At 36.3% G+C, this 13,192-nt stretch overlaps 1 protein-coding gene across 3 annotated transcripts in view; it reads left to right on the top strand.

The window, feature by feature from the left end:
• grb10b (growth factor receptor-bound protein 10b) overlaps positions 1-13,192 on the top strand; it is a 239,129-nt gene that overhangs the window by 126,185 nt on the left and 99,752 nt on the right. The window lies entirely within an intron of this gene.

Below are 13,192 nucleotides of genomic sequence, written 5' to 3'. Positions count from 1 at the left end.
TAGTTTCCTGGTTGTAGACATTTATGCAAATCAATTTAATGATGAGAAAGTGTGGAACCCTGTGTCCTTGAATCCGTGGCATGACTTTGACAGTTGGCTCCTAGTAGTTCACAGCCAAACTGAAACCAGAAGAAAAAGGCACATAGACTCTTAAAAATATAATAAATTATGTCATTTATTACAAAAAGATTGTTGCTCATGTGCAAAACCTTAAGCACTTTAAATGTTGGGTGTTATGCAAAATACAAAACTTGTCTCTATACCCACTAAGTTTGGTATTTACAATATGTACAAGTTCTGCACTTAGGTTGAAAAAGAGTGAAAACTAATAAAATTGTTAATTCCTTAATCTGCTGTAAAAACCTTCTATAAGTGTAAACAAAAAAAAAAAATACTGTTTGTTCAACTCAACAGATTTTGCCAGCACAAACTTCCTGGTTTCACTATTTTTTTGCTGACACCCTCCACTCTGTAAGCGATCAGAGGGTTCTTTCCCTGCATTTTTCTCGTTATCTAGATTGCCACCAGCTAAACTCTACAATGCACATTGGGCCCAAAGACAGGCAGACCTCTAGCTTTCACTCCACCACTTTTATATGGCCGTAGGTTCCTTAGGGGCCAATCATGAGTGACACTATGGTATCACCCTATCCTAATTTATGTAGCACCATTAGCTGTGTTTATGTATTGTTGCCCTCCCCAAAAACTACTATAAAGCATGTTAATTTTGAGTGCATGCTCCCACAATATCTGCAGCACTACCTGCATTCATGGCATGGCCGCACATTCCTCCAGCGGGCCCCTACTTTTTCCTGCAAGTAAACTGGCTTCTAATTTATGCATGTCTCGACTTCATGGTGCTACTTAGCCGAAGTGACTGCCCCATGCCAGGCACCTTGTATTAAGGTTGGCCACACTAAAACACTTTCCTCCAGGACTGGCAGTTGCCGTCACTTTTACCTCTGCCCTCAGTTGCCGTTGGTGCTTCTAGCACGTGTCGTGCACTCACCTACGTGCTGCAACAAAAGATAAGGGTAAGTACACAATTTTAACTAATTATTTACATAAGAGTTGGCTGTAGTTGTACTTTTATTGACTGTTTTTACGTTGGTGTTCTGCAGGCATAATCTGCAGAATCAATCAACGTCTTCTGTAGAAATTAACCCGTGATCACCTGATGGCTTCCTATAGGTGGCTTAGTTTTGGCAAATTCCAGCGACTTCCTCAACTTTCTTTGTGGCAATGTTATTCCCTTTTTCACTACTTTCACTACTGCACTACTACTACTTCAGCACATCCCATTTTTAGTTTTTTATTAGGTCTCTTGAGACCGATGATTCTTGCAAGGGAGTTTACAGGCTTCCATTGCCTATTTAGACTCTACTGTTTACAGATGCATCAAAAGGTACAGACACTAGCTCCAAATACACACGACTGTTACAGTTATGTCATTGCCACATGAATTACTGAATACAAAGATAATTTAGCATATTTTCTATTTACACAGTCTTTTTTGTAACAATACACTTTTCAAGTTAGGGTTGTAAAAAAGTCAGTGTCAGGTTTTTGATAATTGCTGTTATGCGATATATTTTTGCATCAATCTATGGAGACAATATTAGATGTTCAGTAAAAGAATAACATTTAATGGACTAGTCAAACTAACTCAAATTTCAAAGTACAAAATACATGATTTAATTGTCCAAATATTTCACTTCTCCTTTTATAGATGTTTTCGAACTTTAAGGCCGTCTTTGTGGAATCAACTTCTACAGTATGTAATATTTCAGAATTCCTGTAAAACAATCTTGGTTCCGTTTTCAAGGTATCTCGCATAAATGATCATGTTTTGCTTATAAATGTGTATTAGTCCAGAGATGGCCATGAGCTGAAGCAGAAGGGCAGTAAGTCCTCTTAACTGGATATGGCATCTCATTTACTCTGTCAGCATTTAGATATGTGTTGGTTGTACTCTTATTACATTAGCCACATTTTAGTAGTTATACCAGTAAACATTACTTTGCCTTCAAAAGCTCAATGAATGGCAGAAACTGTCTGCTGCTTTAGTTTCAGTAATGAAGCATGTTGTTTCAGGAGGTGTGCTAATTGCACATGTTTGTGATTATGTGCTTCTGTTAACTTGTTGATCATCTCCTCATTGGAGAGATTTGCCTTGTGCTTCAAAGCTTTTAAAGCTCAACCAAATAAATGTCTGGCCAATGTGGACATTTATTAAGGACTAAATAAATACATTTTATTTCGGAATGAAAAAATGGAGTAGCTCATTTTGCCACAGGTATGTGAAGGTGGTTCCCCATCCAAGGTTGGAGCATGTATCATGCCCAGTGCAGCCAGGTTAGGCACCCCCTTCTAGTGACACTTAACTAGATATGCCTGTTAGAAGATGGATGGGGTTTAGACAGACAACTGAAACCATGTTCATTAATGTCAAAATTAATTTTCTTAATTAGAACTTTGTATGGTACTTTATTAAAGAGCTAATAATCACAGCAGGATTTTAACTCTGTCATATGTGACAGTACAGGGTATGACTGTTGACTGGTCACATTATCATACTCTCAAAGCATATATGAATGATCTCTTTTTAATCATTCAACTAACACCATTATGGGATGACAGTGACAATAATGAAAGGCTTTTTTTGCTTTGAAAGCTCAGTGTGATTTTCTTAAATTACAGCTTGTGGGATTTTTAAATAGGCACAGTGCCTGCAAATCTGTTCTAAAATTTGATTCCTAATAAAACAAGGTAGCTAATTGATCATGAAATTAGTTGGCAGCTGTTTGGGTTGTCTTCAGGGCTCAAGAGTTGTAAAGATGTTTGTTCCAACACACAAAGGCTAATTTAGGTTTTTGGCTTGTGCAATCTGAAACTCTTTCCCTATGTTTCACATGTTTCTTGTTCAATGTTTTCACTATCACAGAATCACTGTACAATACTGACTTGGTTTGCTATCCTTGTAAGTTCTAATCAATATTCATTTATCACCTTCTTTATTCTTGATCTGTTAGGGGTTAATTTATACAGCTTCTATTTGTACAGTATTTACCCTATTGTGCTATGTTGTACCATAGACTAACCTGAACTACTTTAGCTCATTTTGAAACTTGGCTGTGGAAAAACCTTTCAGGTATACTTTAGGGATCCTCTTTACATCAGGTGTTGGTTCATTGTTTGTTTAGCAGGCAGTGTGGTATAGTAGTTTACGCTTTGGACTTCAGACACTCTGGTTGTGGGTTCAAATCCCGCTAATGACACTGTGTGACTATGAGCAAGTTAGTTTTATCTGCCTGTGCTCTAACTGGAAAACCAAAAGAAATGTAACCAATTGTATTATAAATTTTGTAAGTAGCCTTGGATAAAGGCACCAGACAAATAAATAAATGTAAATCTATAATAGCATGCTTGTTTCTAGTATTGTACCATTCTGATGTTAATTTACCTAGAAATTAACTTACAATTGTACATACTATTAATGGTGTTTATTAAAGATACATAGATCAATCACATTAGTCTAATTGGAAGATGTTGAGTATGGATGGAGATTAGCGACACTGGATTCTCTTTTTCATTTTAAATGTGAACATATGAATTGTTTAATTTGTTTATCTTTTGGATTTAGATATTCACAAGTTTACCTGTGACCCCTAATGTGCTTAAGATGCAATTTTTCCAAGTTTAAGCTTGTGATAGATGGTCCGTAGCTTTGGCCAAATTTTAAATAGTGGCTGGGATGTTCAGGGAGTGGGTGTGTGTGTGATCGCGCTCCACTACGGTGATGATGGAGGCACCTGACTGGCTGAGTATGCATGGGCAAGTGTAAGTGTCAGTTTGTGCCTCATTATTGCTGTGTAGGGAGCGCATTCACACACCTGCACCCCATTAGGAGAGACCGCATAAGAGGAGCCTGCACGGGACAGTGGTGGAAAAAAAAAATAGAGAATGGAAAGATTGGAAGAAGAGAGGCATGAGAACTGCATCGGGTGTGGAGGTAAGATGAGCTAGCCAGTCAATGTGAAAGAGACAGCGTGGTTGCTGGCCCCACAGAGGAGCAATGTTATAGGCACTCTAAGGGCAGCCTGTCCTCACTGATTTTCAATGGTAGAGTGGAAAAGACTGAGGTGGAATCCTACCCCAGGGATCCAAGGTTCAACAGGGGAGCATAAAGGATGATAGGAGGATACTGACCCTGAGTAATCTGGCCAGAGCTGCTTGAGGCAGCTAAAACAGGGGTTGGGCGGTTAGGACTACAACTGTGGGTGTGTCTGTGGGCTGTATGAGCAATGGGTGAGCCAAAGACTGAGTGGGGCGGGGCTCGTCTGATGGAACATTATGGACCTAATGTCTGTGTTGGTTTTACTCTTATTTTAATTCTGAATTTTAAACTCATGGACTTTTTCTTCTTTAATGTATTATTTATTTGTTTTTGATGAGAGCACTACACTATTTGAACACTGTTTGTGTGGCTTTGTTTTATATAAAAGCACTGAGAACTGTTACATAAACTCCTTGCTATGTGAGTGTGCTCATTTGCCTGACTCATCCTTGGTTACGTTATTGACTGTGTTGGGTCCTTGCGGCTCCCAAAGGCATCTGGGCATGTGGAGCCTACCTATGCTGTCACAAGGTTTCTTAGCTTGTTTGTACAATACAAAGAGATTTTTCCTTACTTCCTCTTAACAGTCTACTGTAGTAGTAATAGTACACTAGGTTACTTGGTAAAATCAAATAGTAAATACATCTGATCTATAATTTTATAAACCTGTATTGTATGAATAGACAGGCTGTTGTTTTCCTCTTGTATTTGGTACAGGATTATTGACCTTTTATTTATAAAAAAAAAAAGTTAGTTTAAACGGATTCTAATTCTGCATATTCTACAGTCCACTTTTGGTAGTGAAGCAATTCACACGATTTAAGTAAAAATTTGCACTGTTTGTTTACATAAAAATTGCACTGTTGTTAGTTAAAAGCATTTACATAAAAAATGTGCAACAACTGAATCTTAACTGCTCCGAGCACTCCTCACTATCAACAAAAAAACATTGTTTTATGTATGATCAAGCCCCCAGGTCACTTGACATTTTTTCTTCTTCTTCTTGCTGGTGTACCTGTACTACTTATTTAGTTAATTGTGATGGAAGGAAGCATTCTATGCAACAGTAATTATTTTCTCCTTGCATCCTCTGTTTTCAGAGGTATTATTTAATGTAGATGTATTAATAGTATCATTCTTTATATACTCATAACACTAACAAGATCAACATCAGATGATGCATAGCAGTAAACAGTAAATGCAACAGTATAATAAATTCAAAGAATATCATACAGGTCGACTCAAGCCTACATAAAAATCCAGAAGAGGTAATTAAATGCAGTTATTAGTATGATTATAGTCTTAAGTGAGCAGCATTTGACTATTCTTTTGACATGGAGGTGTATGGGGATGGTCTCTGAATCTAGTGTTGGGTGTGCCAGTAATTCTGCTAGAACAAAGCTTGAAGAAAACAGATTGTGAAAGAAGGCAGCCTCCTTTAATAATTTTGTTTAGATTTCTAGGGCCAGATTTCATGTGTTTGAAACAAACACTAGCTTAGCTAATAGCTAAGCTGTGCCAATATTTAATTCAGATACTTCTTAAACATAGTCAAGATTTCTCCTTAAACTACATGTCATTGTAGTTTGTTCAAGATTCCGTCAACTCGTTGCATCAAAAAATACTTCCTGGCTTCAGTCTTACTCTTCCCCTTAATTTCCACAAGTGTCCCCAAAGACATGATTAGATGAAAGAATTCTTCTGGATCAGCATTATCAATGCCTTTGAAAATTTTAAGGACCTGGATTAGGTCACCATGGACTCTCCCCTGCTCAAGGTTTAATGTTCTGACCCTGTTCCAGTATAACAGGTCCTTATGTTCTGAGATGCTCTTGGGTGTTCTCCTCTGTATAACTTGAAGTTACTATAATTTTGTTGTAGCCCAGTGACTTAAGTTATACACCAGACTCCTGATGCAGTCTTAAACAAAACTGAGTGCCATTATGGACAGTACTGCACATCTTCTCTCTGACATACATACTAAGTACTTTCAGCTAATGAATAATTTAGCAGAAGTGTGTCAAGAAACGCTTCTGGGGCTCCTTTATACCAATGGCAGTATGCTTGGATATTGCCTCCCTGTGACTGTAACTGCCATGTCAGACATATTTTTCTTTTTTAATTTTCTTTATTTTTAGTTGTTTTGGCATGGGTTCAAACAATAGTGTGTGTGACTATCTATTTAATGAGCTTCTGTAAAAAGTTCTGTAAAAAGCCAAGTCTGTCTGTCTGCCATATAGTGCTTTTACATGTACTATCTATCTCTATCATACAGCACCTTTCTATCTGTCTGTATATGTCTATCTCTATTATAAATGTAACATTCTTTGATTTATTTTCAATAGTATTATTACAACCTAACATTCTATTTGCCTTTTTAACAGCTTCCGCAGAGCCTATATAAATATGTCAACATAAGCTCCTAAATGATTTTCAGATGTTACTTCCTTGTAGGACTGTACCTCCCATCTTTGTTAGTAATAGCAGCCTCTCTCCATCATCCAAGCCAGAAGTTCTTATGTGTTGTTTATCTGGGGGCAGGGTGGCTGTTTGATTTTTGCTGTATATATATATATATATATATATATATATAATTTTATTAGCTTTGGGGGAAAAATAAAGTACCATCTAATTGACATTTGACATTCCTTTTGCCCATGTGTGGCATTTTGAGCTTTTCTTGCATTTTTTTTTTTTTTTTTTATATTCTCTGCTGTGTATTGCAGTCCTGAGCTGAGTAGGTGCTAGTGATGTTGGATTCTATTGTGCACATGTAGAGGTTGGAGTAGGCATCTGAGGAAGTAAGGGTGTTGGTGAGCTGCCTTGACAATAACTGAGATATTTTGTGCTTGTGTAAGGTAATTGGTGATCATTTCCTCAGTATCTGGGTCAATTTAAATTTCAGTGTAGTCTGATTCCTGTCATCTGTGATCGGTTCCTCAGTTTTTCTGATACTAAGGGTTGATTTCTTTTTGTCCTGGCATCACTGCATCAGAAAGATTATATATTTCCTATCAACAGTTCAATCCTTGTTGGTCATCGGGCCTTCGATGAAAGTGTCGTCAGTAAATAAAGATGGAGCTTCAGTGGTTCCTGGCTTCATAGTAATTGGGGAATGGGAGGATAGTAGAGATCTTGGTACAGCATCTTGATGGGTGTCCGGGTGATGAAAGTGATGTTGGCAATCTGCTAATGCATGAGACTGTTAGCTAGAAAGTACAAAATCCAATTGCAGACATTGGCATTAAATTAAAGAGCCTGTCAATCAGTCTTTGTACGATAACGGTATTACACGTTCAGCTGTAGCCCGAAGAGAGGTCCTATCAGACAAATAGAGCTGCATGTTTGGTTGAATGGTGATGGGAAACAAAGGTGACTAACAAATGTGCCACTAGTTTCAGAGCTGAACTTATTAATATTTTTTAAGGACATACAATGCTGGTGGAGATACAAGGTAGTAGAATGAACTGTTGAACTGGCAGATTGTTTTCCAGTCTAATCTTTCCATTTGTGTGTGGACATTGACTAAGCACCTTGGCATTTTCAGTTCCATCCTTGGCTCCACAAAGCTCAGTGTACTTAAAAATCCTTACTAGAGCTCAATACAGAACTGTGTTTTTCCTCTTTTACAAGTTTAATTTTGTACCTGCCGCTTTCACATACAGTGGTACCTTGGTATACGTCCTTAATCCGTTACAGATCCTTGGACTTATACCAAACAAATTTTTCCCATAAGAAATAATGGGAAAATGATTAATTTGTTCCCATGAAAAAAAAATCCTATTGTTATTGGCATATTATACATTGATGGGGTTGTATAAAATAATTTAAACACTGCTTAATACTAAAATACATAAATACAAAAGCAATTAGATGAAATAAATGAAAACGACTTGTCCGATAACAATGAGTTTAATTTTACTGCACAACAAAGGAGAGCGTTATAGCTCTACTAAAGGAGCCTCTTCAGGCGATTGTGAAGCACTGCCGTTGTTCTTCTCGCAGTCTTCAATTCAAATCCCTAAAGCAGATTCCATCCAGACTACTGCTTTATTACATCCACTTACAACTCGTTTTGCACCCTGGTTAAAAGGACACTGCGGCCGTAGATCTTATATTCCTTTCCTACTTTTTAAATAAAAGGAATCGTAGCCTTCAACAAATCCAAAACGTTTACATTTTTTTGGCAATCATTAACATCTTCCGTTTGCACTTGGGCACGGCTCCTGAAGCAGTAGCAGATCATTTTTGGGCCATAATGAAGGGCTTGACTATGCACAAAGATAAACACAAAAGAGCACAAAAGTTAACTCTTTACACAGCAAAACACGTTGATGCTGAATGAGCGAGACGAGACTTCCTGGTTAATACTGCATTCAGCACGCAGGAACTTAACTGCGTGCTCTGATTGGTTAGCTTCTCAGTCATCCGCCAATAGCGTCCCTTGTATGAAATCAACTGGGCAAACCAACTGAGGAAGCATGTACAGGAAGTAAAAAGACACATTGTCTGCAGAACCCGCGAAGCAGCGAAAAATCCGCGTTATATATTTAGTTATGCTTTCATATAAAATCCACGATAGAGTGAAGCTGCGAAAGTCGAAGCGCGATATAGCGAGGGATTATTTTTTTTTGAAGGAGCGCGCCCAGTATACCACACGTGTTGTTCTAGCACACGAGTCGTATTCCAAACAAAGGTCGTATACCAAGCAAAATATTTCACCTCTAAACAGGACGTATACCAAGTTGGACTTATTCCAAAGCAGACGTATACCGAGGTACCACTGTATCTGCATTTAGCTCTTCTGGTTTTTTCACTTGTGTACCCGTTCCACTGTGGATCTTTGAGCACAAAGGCTTGAGTTGTAGCTAGCAGCTGACCTGATGGCAAGTGCCCCTTGTGAACCTTCCTCTCAACTGCAGAACTTTGCATTTTGATGAAGAAAATTCATTGAACAAGTGTTAATTGTAAAAATCTACCCTAAATGTCACCTTTCTCTTCGATTTTTTCTTTGACATGTTTGTATAAGAAAAAAACATAAAAATACTGTCACTAATTTGATCTTGTAAATCTGTTGCATATAAAACTGTTATTCACCACAAAATGTTTTAAAGGCATGTTGACTTTGTCTCTGCGGCACAAAAAGGTGGCTCCTTTGCGCTTACTTTGTGAAGTAATGTTCTAAACTGGATGTGATATGCGCACCGCTGCAAGTCATGGCATCCTAATTGGTAGTTAGAGAGAGAGCTATTTTATTATCTATGCTAAAAAACCTACTGAAAACCGTTTCTTTAGACACATTATGAAATACTAATTTTTTTCTGATTTTTGTAGTCCCACTTTCCTGCAGGCTGTCCTCAAACTTCTGTTGCTTCTTGTTGTTCACACCACAGTTTAGTGTTGGTTGCCAGAGGATTTCTGCAGGAATGCACACCCTCTTGTCTATGCTTCTCCTGCTTTGTCGAAACACATTCCCAGCAACAAGTTGCCTGTGTACTGACCTTGTGTATCCATTTGCAGTTGTCCTGTATTTCAAAGCATTGTGCATTGGGGTTTCCTTATTATTATACTGTATCAATTGTGCATTCCAGTCATATAAAGTTAGAAAACTTCCATTAATCCATTAGTTTTATTGAATGTCATATTGCATGGTGGGCCACTATGGCCAAATTAAAGGCACAATACAATAAGTCTTGTACACATACATGCGCAAAACATCATCCACATTTGCCAGTCTCATACATTATAACACTAAGAAGATCTTGTTTTTTATTTCTGTTGATAGTTACAATTAGGTTAAGTTAAACGTTAATAATCCCACAGGGAAATTCAGAATGTAGCAAAATAATTTATTAACTTGTCATTTTATGCGTCCTTGTCCTATGGTATCATTGGTGGGTAAACTCATAATTACATTACTGTGCTGGTTGTGACATATTTGGTAAATTAACTTTCAAATCAATAGTTCTCCACTTGGCAACTAGTTGAAGACCCAAGCTGCATTATAACAAGCTAACCACGGTACCTATCAAAGAGAGGTAATAGGGTAGGTTTTTTTTTTTTTTTTAATTACTCTATGTATACCTTCAGCTCCTATTTTCTGTATTTACAGTTTATCTAATCTATCTGAGCATGTGAACATCTCTTAACCAACACTCCCTCTCTCGAGCGTGTTCCCATAAAGCCTGATTTTTCCGACTCTGTGATTAATTTCAAAGTACCTGTCTAACCTCATGTCCGGTTTCATACTTGCCATTTTCTAAGGCTACTCTCATAATGTGCCTCATACCCCTTTATTCCTCCTCGTGCATCTCATATTCACGCGTCTCCTTTCGACACATCACCAAAGCCAGACTGACTATTCAGATTACTCAGAGGCGATGGACATACATATTACATAACATACATATTAGTATGTTATATAATAGATATTGTAACTTCAATACATTTTTCATAAGTAGTACTTTTAGATTAAAATTAATCAATGGGTTTTGGCCTTTTTCAAAATGTGGTGGTATTTTAATATTTCAGTGTTTTAGCCACATTATTGTGCATTTTGCAGAGTTGCGCACAGCTGTTTTGCTGGGAAATGCAGCCACATTCACATTTGCATAAATCGAACTTTAGCAATATTTTTATAATCTAGCTTATTTGAATTAACGTTAGCTCTTAAAGCATTTCCAGTTATGTATTTGCAATATGTGTTTTTTTGGTTTAAATATTGTTTGACTAAGGCTAATCTTAACAATAAGAAGAAAAATACTGCATTTCCTGTACAGGATAGTCATCGACTAGTTAAGTCTATGTAATATATGTTTGCAGTGTCAGTGTTTGTTATACCTTTTTAAATAGCTGTTTGCTCATATTATCCTTAGCATACACGTTAATTTAAAGTTTAAGAATCTTTATCTAATTATATTTCTGTAAAGCTATTGGCTTGGTACTGTAAATGCGTCCTTTATATGTAATACTTATGTGTGAAATCAGTTTGTTTATATCCCAGTATATTCTTATTTGTATGCAAAATGCATTGCAATTTTATAATATTTGTATTGAATGTCTGTTTATGTAATTCATTCTGCAGCTTAGCCCTTCTATGTGAGTAAGTGCTCTCAATGAAACAGTTGCCTAGTTTGCAGAGATTTCTTTGAAGTGGTGTTTAGCTAAATAGTAAACTGGTAAATGTTTTGAGAGAAACCAAAAATCTGTGACAAAATATATTACATTTCCCAAAAGAGGGAAAAGTTTCTTTAAGCCAGTATTTTTTTTTTGTTAAGTTTATATTTAAAGTACCTTAATTGTCTGTGATTGGATGTGGAGGAGTTTGAGCATGTTTTATAGTTAAGACTGCTAAATTCACTGCAAAATTAGTGTCTACTACAACAACCTGAGCTAGTGTTTGTTTAAACAGATATGTTGGAGTCTTTGTAATACAGAGGCTCATGTTCATGACACAACAGCATCTGCAAAGCTGCCCAATAAAAGAAGCCTATACTGTTTTTTTCTCAAATTGACCTTGATGCATTTTGACATTGACATGATTCAAACTGAGTTTTTTTTTTATTTGGAGTTATGAAACAATATTGTATAAAATACTAGTAGGAGGAATGTACTTTGTGCTTTATTCATTATTGATATTGTTCTAACTTCCCTGCTCAATGAATTTACATGCACTTAATTGGTTAAATAGTTGGTGATATAATTTCTCTTCTCTGAAGAATCCAAGTATCTTGATATAGTTTCGTGATATTGTTGCAAAGGAAAAATGAAATTCATTTTGTGGTGGGTTAAATTATATAATCGATTGATTGAGTTTGTGTTTATATACAGTATAATATCTGTTCATTTTCTACTCCTGTTTAGTGTGTGGAATGTGGAGAACCTGAAGAAAACTTGCATAGACTGGGCAAGAATATGAAATTCTCTTTAGGTGGCTGATCTAGACATTAAACTGAATTCCTTTCAGCTATAATGCAGCAGCTGTTGTGTTTTTGTGCTGAAAATCATAAGCATAAAGTCGTACACATATGTATTTATATGCTGTTGTATATGAATGTATGCATGCATATTCATCAATGCATATCTGATGCTGTATAGCACATTTAATAACTTGTCTATTCTCTCCTGATTTATGAGCGAATATTTATCATCAATCACACCTTTTCATTTTCTCTTTAATAAATAGATTGAGCAGAATCTGGTAGCAACAACGGCAAGGCAGGGTTATTTTTCCATATGGAGTGGACTTGGACTAGCACTCCATTGTTGGTTTTGACACACTCACTGTCTCTCTCTCTAAATATGTTCTATATTTTTAACACTCTAGTAGTATCTTGTTTGGCATATTGGGATAAACTGATATGACTTGCAGTTACAGGTCAACACAAAGAAAACATGCAAACTACAGAAATTTCTTCTTTAATGATACAAAAAAGTACAAATTATACAAACAAGTTATGCATCTGCAGATTCAGTGATATCAGAGTTAATAAACTTAAGCATCCATATCCATTTACAGTAAATATTTACAAAAATATCTTAACAAATGGCTGTCATTTCATGAAAGTAGTTTACACTGTAAACTAATAAGAACTTAGAACAGCCAGGTACAGCTTTCTCATTACATTTTCAAAATGCCAGGTTTTTAAAATGTAATAAAACAGTTGATTACATTTTAGCACTTGTCTAAAAGTCTTCTGTTTTCTAGAGCTTTCTAAATTTAATGGGTGTCTTTATAGCAAGTTAAAAAAAAAAAAGAAAGAGTAAGCCAGGACCAGCATTTTGATATTGTATTTTCTGCCAGGATTTTAATGGATTGATTTTTATAGCATGCACAATTAGAAGGAAGTTGTGTTAAACAGCTGGGGTTATTTAAAGCTACATAACTATAGGCAAGTACAAAGAAATGGATGATAGGTCGAGGATCTTTATTTTTTTTTTTTTTTTTAAGTGTACAATAGTAATTAGGCAAAAGTATTAATTCCAGATTTTTTTTACTGTCTAGTTAAACTGCAGTTGTGTTTTGTGGTTTAAACGAAATGTTATTTTGAAATGTTAAAAAAAAAGTTTTTAAAA

This window comes from Polypterus senegalus, chromosome 15 (assembly GCF_016835505.1).
Source record: "Polypterus senegalus isolate Bchr_013 chromosome 15, ASM1683550v1, whole genome shotgun sequence".
NCBI lineage: Eukaryota > Metazoa > Chordata > Cladistia > Polypteriformes > Polypteridae > Polypterus > Polypterus senegalus.
Note: the sequence above shows the minus strand (reverse complement) of the source record. Positions and strands in the feature narration are given on the sequence as shown.